Genomic DNA, 10,127 nt, shown 5'->3' on the forward strand with positions numbered 1-10,127 from the left:
CTATACAGGTCTCATTACACATTGTTCTAGTGTTAACTGTTAAATGAGGTTGTTTCTTGTAAACAGCTGTAAGCACCCAACGAGGCTCGTGAAAACCCAGGCACAGGCACTCACAACTGTTCTCAACAGCACCCGCTCTCTCTGCTATAGTCTACATTACAGCATAGGACTGGACTGGGGTCAAAAAAGGATATATATAAACAGGGCTCTAAATTAACACACGCCAACACGCCAAACACGGGTGAAAATTCATTTTGGCTAGTAGAAAAAAATACCTACCCGCCAATTTGGCTAGTAGCGCCCGAGTACAGTAACTTATGAACGGTAAACCGCTGCTCTGATGAACGTTATACGGCGAGATTTCCTACATTACCCATGGACACTAGCGCCACGAGGTAGCCTCCCACCGTGGGCTTTCCAGTGCATCGAGCGTCAACTCCATGCTGTTGCGCGCGCCAGGATTGAAAACATTTCAGACGACCAGCCTTCTGTCAGCTAAGCTGCGCTCACACTATTCTGACAGGCAGCTCTCCTCCTATGCTCTCGTCGCTTTCGATACAACATTTTTAACATCACTACTGCTATTATTACTATATGAACCTTGCTGTAACAGGCTGCATTTTTTAAGCAGCGAGACCCTGACCGTTTCAATAACAGGACTTACGCATATTATGCATAGCGCTACTTGTGTTGTGTAGACGTTTTGTGCGAGTGATGAGAATGTGGCGGGGGTTAGAGCAAGGTTCTGTGTGTTGGTGAATGCTAGTAGTAATTGTAAATAGTGACGTTAAAAATGAGTGGTTGTGGAACGAAATAGCGACCAGGGCAGAGGAGGAGAGCCGACTGTCAGAGTAGTGTGACCGTAGCTGTCAGTTCAGTTGTCTTCTGAAATGTTCAGAGTCCTGGCGCAACTAAGTTGGAAAGCCCACGCCATCGAAAAGAGAAAAAAAGCAACCAACGACGAAGCTGTGGAAGTAACAAAGGAAGCGAAGATTCCCGAGATATTATTTACTTTTAATTAAACTAGGCTTCTTGTCATTTTGTTGCGCATGGTAGAGAAGAGCTCCTCCTCTCTCTTCTCCTTCCTTGGGGTGTGCGTATGTGAGGTTTTGTAGTGTTTGGCTGTGTGCTTGGTTACTGTAGGCCTATGTGGTCTGTTATGTGAGTGGCTTGTGTGATGTGATTCAGCTGCTTTCAGAGGAATTGAACAAAAACTAATCAAATGAATTAGGCCTAAGTAACGAAAGTAAAAAATAAAGCAGAAGTAAAAAAATGATGAAAAGGATATATATAAATATATCTTGACTGTCTGAATATACTGTCTATATTAACAATGGAATAATGGGCCTCCTCCCGTCTAATTTGTGAGCCAATCCCCAGGGGAAAAAAAAAATCCAACAACAACAACAGTATCAGCCCCTGAGGACTGTCGGCCAACAGGGAAAATGCCCTGCATGCCAGATTACCAGTCCAGCCCTGCTGCAGCATCAGTGTGCCCTCATTCTGTGTGTTTTGAAGATAACATCAGCGGAGAAACATGGCTGGCTTGGCAGAGATATTGCCCAGTGTTTTACCAAACCAAGTTACAGTGTCGATGATTGGCTTAGCGACTCAATTTCCCGGGAATAGCTCTCTTCAACTGCCCAAGTGGATCCAGAGCTGCAGACCTTTTCAACAAATCTGCTCAAAGTCCTCCTTGTCCGTCTCTGTCTGTCCTTGAGTTCGGCAGTCTCTCAGAGGCCCAAGAGCAGGAGTTGAGTTGAGCTGGCTTTCGTCCTCGACGCCATCACCAAACCCAATAATATTATGCCCCTCAAACATCCACCACATGCTACCCGCCAGAGACAAAACTCCCTCCCTGGCAGGGGGGATTCTTCATGTTTATTCAAAACATATATCGGGATAAAAGCCTGCTGATTGAATATGTTAGTTTGGGGTTTTTTGAAAGTAAAAAAAAATACAGTTTATACTGTACTCAGTCTACTATGCACATCTTGAATATATTTTATAATTCCAGGAAAACCTTTGTTTGCCAAATTAAATTTGTCTTGTGTGGAGGTGCCCATTTGCAAGCCCATAACGCCCTCTGCTGGCTGAAGCCATAGGCAGTGCATTGGCCTGTGGTAGGCCCCGCCACCTGTAACAATGACAAGGATACACATGACATTACGTTTAGCTGACGCTTTTATGCAAAGTGCCTTAAAATTATGTACAGGGTATTGGTTACAGTCCTGAGAGCAGCATGGGGATTAGGTACCTTGCTCAAGGGCACCTCAGCCATGAAGTGTGGTAGGGTGTGTAAGACTGGGGTTGAAACTGGCAACCCTCTGATCTTAAGGCTGCCCATACACGTATATTTCATACAAGGCAAAAACATACAAAGCAATAAACAAATATAGGTCTATCATTAAAGTTTTGCTTAAAACATTTCAGTATATAACTAGACATTTCTTTTCTGTTGTAATAAGTTACAACACTACACGTGAAACATGTAATAGGTCTATGTGTAATATAGTAGAATATGTAAAACTATCATTTCATGTATTGACTGAGTTTCTCCTTGATATGGGAGGATATCCTGTAGTGTGCTGTAGATGTTTAATGGATCGCTGGGGAGCCTTGTCAATCATCCCCACTCCATAAAAAGGCTCCATTTATTTGATTGATTATTTTTATTAATAGTAATCCACGTGTTGTGGAATGGGCACCACCCTGGCACGCCATGGCTTCGGGAAATCCTCTCTTTGTCCACTGCATCCAGCTGTGTGTGTGTGTGTGTGTGTGTGTGTGTGTGTGTGTGGTGTCGTCCTTCTTCGTGTGTGTGTGTGTGTGTGTGTGTGTGTGTGTGTGTGTGTGTGTGTGTGTGTGTGTGTGTGTGTGTGTGTGTGTGTGTGTGTGTGTGTGTGTGTGTGTGTGTGTGTGTGTGTGTGTGTGTGTGTGCCATCCCACTGCCCTTGAGTAACCCGTGTGTTGATGCCTAGATGTGGCTACACGACCACAGATGTAGACCAATATCACTCCTCCTGTCATCCCCTCTTAGGTGGTCTTATCATCTCCTCTCCTCTACTGTGTTCCTCTCATCTCCTCTGCTGTGTTCCTCTTCTCTACTGTACCCTTCTCCCCCTCTACTCTATTATGATCCTCTCCTCTCCTCTTCAGCTATTTTCCTCTCCTCTCCTCCTCCAATCTCTTCTACAACTGTACTCCCCACCTTTCCTCCACTCACTCCTGTGCTCCTTTTCTCCTCCTCGTCTTGTACTCCTCTCATCACCTCCTCTCCTTAACTGTCCTCTGCACATGCTCTCTGCGAACTGTACGTCACAGTTGGTTCAGCAGTTGTGCCACAAGATAAAGATATCTAAATATTCAAAACTTGTTTTTAAAGGTACACTGTGTGAGATTTTTAGTTGTTTATTTCCAGAATCCATGCTGCCCATTCACTAATGTTACCTTTTTCATGAATACTTTCCACCAGCATCAAATTCTAAGTTTTCATTATGACTGGGAAAATTGCACTTTTCATAGGCCTACATGATGGTCTCCATGGTCCGCCATTTTAAGTTTCCAAAAATAGCAATTTTTAGCTGTAAAAATGACTGTACTTGGACCATACTAGAAAATATTTGTTTATTACTTAGTAAACTTTCATGTAAAGATCAAATTTGGCAATAGGCAGCCCAGTTTCAATGAGCAGCACAGTTGCAGTACCTTTTTGACCATTTCCTGCACAGTGTCCCTTTAAAGCACCTAAATAGCTGTATGCTTGAATGACATTCATACTATCTCATGACACTCAAATGGGAAACACTTCAGGCTTTTATATCTAGCACCGAAATGTTCAATATTTTGGCATGACGTGTATGAATGTGTTTACCATACTTAACCCAGTGCCAATGTACTTCAACAAAACAAAACAAAAAATAACCCTACTTAGCATCTGTACTTGTTGTTCTGTACATTTCCTGTGCACTTTGTATCTGCTAGAGATGTCGGCTATGATTATGTCCTCGATTGTAAGTCCCTTTGGTTAAAAAGCATCTGCCAAATGCAATATAATATAATGTAATAATTCACATTTTAACGCATTCTGTTTGAATTTAGAGTTTTTTAAAAGATATTTTGTTGGTCTTTTTTAGACTTTGTTATGAACAGGACAGTATGAGAGGTAGACAGGAAGCGAATGGGAGGAGAGATGGGGAGGGGTCGGCAAAGAACTTGGGCCAGGAATCGAACTTGGGTCAGCCACATGGCAGGGGAGTGCCCTGAATTGAGTTTCAGTTTAGTTGGTTTAGTTGAGTACCGCATGCTTTCAGATGTGTTGTCCCAGGCCCAGCCGAGGCGGTCATCTTCGACTCGGTATCTATAGGTAATCAAAAGAAGTCTCTTCCCCCTGTGTGTGTGTGTGTGCCTGTTTTTATTGCAACAATACATCTTCATTCTGGCCATACATCTTTAATTATCATCATAAAGATCTCTGGACAACATACACTTCAACGTCACCAACAAAGAGGTAAAGAAATAAAAAGACCAGAAACGCATCAAGAACATGAGGATATTAGGCAGGCAAAAAACATGGAGAAAATCACTCAAAAGTGTACACACACACATTCACGCACACACACTCTGTACATCAAACTTAGATAATCACTGTTTGAGTTTCTATCTATCTACTACACTCATTCCCAAGTGCGCACACACACACACACAGGCACACACGCAGGCACACACACACACACACACACACACACACCCACATGCACACAGTCATCCGCAATACATGAACACAAGATTGAAATCCGGTGTAGAACTAATTCACCCTACAGTACACTGTATCTTTGATTAAATTTCATTTCATTCAAATATGTATTTTTTTCTTTTAAAAGTGCTGTATTTTTTTTTCAAACACTGATCTGTGACATATACGTTATGCAGATTACACACTGTATACAAACACTTCACCTGACTCCCACCTACAGCACTGTACAATCAGAATCTACACAGGAGCAAAAAAAACAAAACCTAATAAGGTCTGATATGCACACTGTAGTTATACGCAAAGAAATGACACAACTTGTATGGCCAATGCGTTGTGTCCTATGTACAAAAATAAATAACAAATAAGTAAACAAACAAACAAATAAATAAATAAATAAATACAGAAAAGAATGGTCTTCATATTGATGAGTCATATGCATTTAAACACACAGCACGGTATCGACGGTAAGGAAGTTACATCTCCACTCTACACATGCTACAGGCCATCCCAAGATGCACTGCTGCACGTCTCCTCTAGATTTCATCAATATTATTATTCTCATAATTTTAAGACTTGAAATATGCATAAGGTGTATATATGTACAAGTGTGTCTGTACATATATGATATATTATACTCTGTGATACTGTCACAGGGGGTGTCCTATAGGCTCAGGTCTCCGTTTCATTAGTTTAATAGACTATAGATAGAAACAAACATACATACAGTAGTACACACATACATACGTACATTAGCAATAGACACTAACGGCACACTATAGCACAAGACGACACTTGGAGATTGTAGTTGCATTAATACCAACGACATGAGTGGAGGAGTAAGCTGCTCTCTGTCTGCACTTGGTGTGTGTGGAGGGGTGTTACTGTTTGAGACCACAGGAAGTCTGGCAGAATAGGACTTGGTTAACTGTTACGTATCCTTTTGCTAATGTTGGGTGACTGTTCGGGATACTGTTGGAGTTACTGTTGGGATCACTGTTGTACAGGGCACAGCAACACATCTGACAGGAGGGGTGTGTTTGGTTGTGGTGTGGTTCTGCCAAGGTTGTAGGTTAGGACTCTGGTTGTGTCTGTAGGCAGGATTACAGTATTGGTTGTGTGTAGGTTGTGGGCAGGTTGTGTGTTGATTGTGTGTGTATTGAGATAGTGGACTACAGCAGCACCCATCGCAGCTCAGCTCAGCTCGTCATCAACCAATAACATGCACAGGAGAACAGGAGGCTCCTCCCCCTCGTGGCCTGCTGGAACACCAATGGCCACACTCCCTTGTCCTCCTCTTCTATTCTCGTCATCCTCTTCATCATCCTCTTCTTCCTCTCTCCATTCTCACCATCATCTCACTCGCTCCTTGCGTTTAGTAGCCACCCCCAATGTCACTGCCAACACAAGGGGACACAGACGGGAGGGGGTGTTAAGGTCTGTAGAGTATACTGTAGTGTGTGTGTGTGTACATGTGTGTGTGTGTATGTGTGTCCCGGCCTAAAAAGACTCCATGTTAAATAAAATGCTTCTGCAGGCTTCTGGGGATTTCTACAGAAACTTCTACACATTTCTACACAAACTTATCTCTGTGTGTGCTTGCGTGTGTATATGCCCTGTGCACGTGTTCATGTGTGTATTCGTACGTGTGCCTACAGCTGCCGTCTAAGCCCTCACCTAGTCTACCCACCCCAGAGAGCCCCACGCTGAGTAGGGGTGGTGGTGGTGGTGGTGGTGGTGTTGTTGTGACCCCTCTGCTCCCTACACACAGGCTCTGGCACAGCACTGCAGGGAGGCTTTGGCTGGCCGACACCTGGACAGAGGAGGCCAGTCAATACCCACACGCACACACACACCTTCAAACTGGCCTACAGAACAGAGGCATGCATGGCTAGATCTTCAAAATGTAATATGGTCCCACTTGAGGAAGGTAGGTCTACAAATACAATATGTGCTCTCTGTGTGGTTTAGAGCTTGTTTCCAGAGTAGGATTTCTATTTCACAAACATAACCATATTGGTTAAAATAAAAACAGAAAACAACAAAAAACAAACAAAACAAAAAAACTTATAATGGAGGCTCTGTATGAAAGGGTTAACATTGGCTACCAAATGGCACCACCTAGTGGTAGAATGAAGAACACAATGTGTCTTGCAGGCTCAACTCTGCTATTCGTGTGTGTGTGTCGTGTGTCGTGTGTCGTGTGTGTGTGTGTGTGTGTGTGTGTGTGTGTGTGTGTGTGTGTGTGTGTGTGTGTGTGTGTGTGTGTGTGTGTGTGTGTGTGTGTGTGTGTGTGTGTGTGTCTGTGTCTGTGTGTCTGTCTGTCTGTGTGTGCGTGCGCGTGTGGCTAATAGAAAGTACAACATATGCACCTTTTGAGTTGTCAATAGTTACCACTGTATTCATGGTTACTGTACTATCACTACTACTCTAGCCAAACTACTTCCAAAAAAGGGGGGAAAGGGGGTAAAGCAGACAGACAAGAACACAGAGACCAGCAAAAACAGTAGACTACGGGCTATTGAATACAGTATCCACATCAGAAGACTCAGTTTTACGGGATGCATAGGGCATCCACAGTATATATACACTCCACAGCTACAATACTGCATATACAGCTATCCCATTAGCACTACAGGAAGAGCATGAGGATAATAAAGGCGCTAAGCTAACTGAACATCATTAATAGGAGTATGAGGAGTATGCTACAGTGCAGATACATTCGAGGAGCATGCTACAGTATGTGGTCTCTACTGCTAAGGTTGGTATCCAATAATCACTAGTCACTTGTTCCTAATCGCTTTTCACCAGAGTTGTTTAAAGTACAAGTACTCTTAGAGGTGTAATTACAACACTAGTTTAATGATATTACAAAGTTGAAACCATTTAATATTATAATACTAATGATATTAATATATAATTGACTTGACAGATCTTTTTAATATTAATTTTTCTTCAAAATGCTACTATTACCATGTCAGAACGCTATAAAGGACTTTTTTAGGAAAAGCACAAAAGCACAACAATACCTCTTAATGTATGTCCTCTACAAGTCTTCTGTTGTCCAGTCTTGCACTTTAAATGTCTGTATGAGCACTGTCTATGTCCATACTGTCTTAAGTCCATGTATAAGTACTGTCTATGTCTATACTGTCTATGTCCTTACCTAGATTAGTCTATGTCTGTATGGGAAAGCAAGAAATGTAATTTCAAATTCTTTGTATGACCAGTGCATGTAAAGAAATTGACAATAAAACCTACTTGACTTGACTTGACTTGACTATATCATACTACTAATACAATTGCATCTGTAAGAGTACCTCTATTTCTACTTTATACAACTCTGCTTTTCACTAGTCAGTGTGGCTCGTGCCACCCTCTAGTCTAGAGTCTTACCACACAGGACTGTTTGGGTCAGACGATGCCGCCAGAACACGGCACTTATACCCGGATCTGATTGGCATCATCCATCCTAGTGGGACAGAACAAGTGGCTTACAGTCACTTTGACGTAGCCCCTTAATGCACACTGTCCTCCTAATGGAACGCTGTAATAGTCATTGAAAAACCTGAACTACCACAGTACTACATTACTGACATAACACTGGTAATACATTACAGCTTGGTCATTGCCATTCGGATAACAGCTGACTTATATAGAAAGGGGCCATTACTTGCTGGGTTAAGCTATTAAGATTTTGCAACAGTAGGCGTGCTGGATATCTTCTAGGTCTATGGTTCTCTAGCTTTTTTGAACAATCACCCCCTCTTCCTACCTCATCATAAGCCTTTCAATGCCCCCCTTTGTATTAAAAAATAAATAGACCCCGGTTGAGAGACAGTCTCCAAGATCTTAAGAGCTCAGTACCTGTCACAAACAGTCTTATGGAGAGCCCTCCACACTACATCAATCCTAAAGCCTGGCTGTCATGACTACTCAGTTCCTAGTCAATACAGCGCTTACTGAGTTTACTCTGGCCAACCTATGGTACTACTACCAAATTATTTCTCAACAAGATTCAGGCTTAACCTGTGCCTGTCATATGCCTCTGAATGAAGTGAAGAAAAAAAGGACAAAACTGGACCAAGTGACAATCAATCACACTGCTTCTTCCAATATCATACAGTATGCTCAGTGATTCAAAACAGAAAACTACAGGAGCTTGCCCACTCATTGCTAAAGTACAGGAGCTTGTCATGGCGTTAAAATACACTCTTCCCTTTGCTTTGCACTAATAAAACATGACAAGTCGAATCACTGTCCTCCGCCCACAGGTTGAGATCGCTGCGAAGCGGAAAATTGTAGCCTTGCAGCAGACGCACAGTGATCAATCTGCTTTGATTGGGCCCATATGCTGCACCTACCTCAGATTGATTACATTACACGGCCTGATGCGGACAAATGCTGCCTATCACCTCAGATACCAGGGCCGGACTAAGAAGGCCTGGGGCCCCTAGGCTACAGGGTGCTCTGGGGGCCCCTGTATAGACAGTACGCCTACCATAATTAGGAGCTAGAAATTAAGGATTATATATCTGTGTAGCATTAACAAGATGTACTCTACATACTCACTCGAGGTACTCAACATGACAGATTCATTTTTCAATTCTGCAATTTTGTTCACTTTTGGCCAATCAGGGCCCCTAGGCTGCAGCCACATCTAGCCTGTGAGCTAATCCGGCCCTGCCTCAGATCGATTTCACACAGACGCTGTGTATCATCTCCGATTGATCTTGCACAGACGCTGTGTATCGGCACAGATACATCAATGCTGTCTCCCTGCTCATGTAGAGCTGGGGGGATATCAGTCTATACAACACAATCAATAGGCTGCTGCTGAGTCATCCTAGCCGTTTACAGGTGACAGAGCCAATAGCCAGGCCAGGCGTAAACAAGCTAAATATGAGTAAACAGGCTGAATAATGACAGTTGAGGGGTGGTGAAGTGCATACAGTGTATTTCTGTACGTAACTGGTTAAATAATGGTACTTCATTGGAGAGTGTCCTAACAGGAAAATAAAACAGGCTAAATGGTGACACTTGATTGGCCTAAAATGAGATGAGTCACAGTAAGCTACATTATTGCCATTTCATTGGAGGAGAAGTGTATACCGTATTAACAAGCTATAAAATGGCACATCGCTGGGAAATACGATGACTCAGCAAAACAACAGACAAAATAAATGAAGAAAAAAAACAGCCAGGCTAAATGATGACATTTAATTGGTTTATGATGTGATGAGTCATAATAAATAAAAACTAAAATGGCACTTGAATGGAGGAGAGGTACATAATGAACAGGCTAAATAATGAGAGTTGATTGGTTGACAATGCAATGATTCAGCAAATTAATAATCAACTAAATGAATGGCAC

This window comes from Engraulis encrasicolus, chromosome 2 (genome assembly GCF_034702125.1).
Source record: "Engraulis encrasicolus isolate BLACKSEA-1 chromosome 2, IST_EnEncr_1.0, whole genome shotgun sequence".
Lineage (NCBI taxonomy): Eukaryota > Metazoa > Chordata > Actinopteri > Clupeiformes > Engraulidae > Engraulis > Engraulis encrasicolus.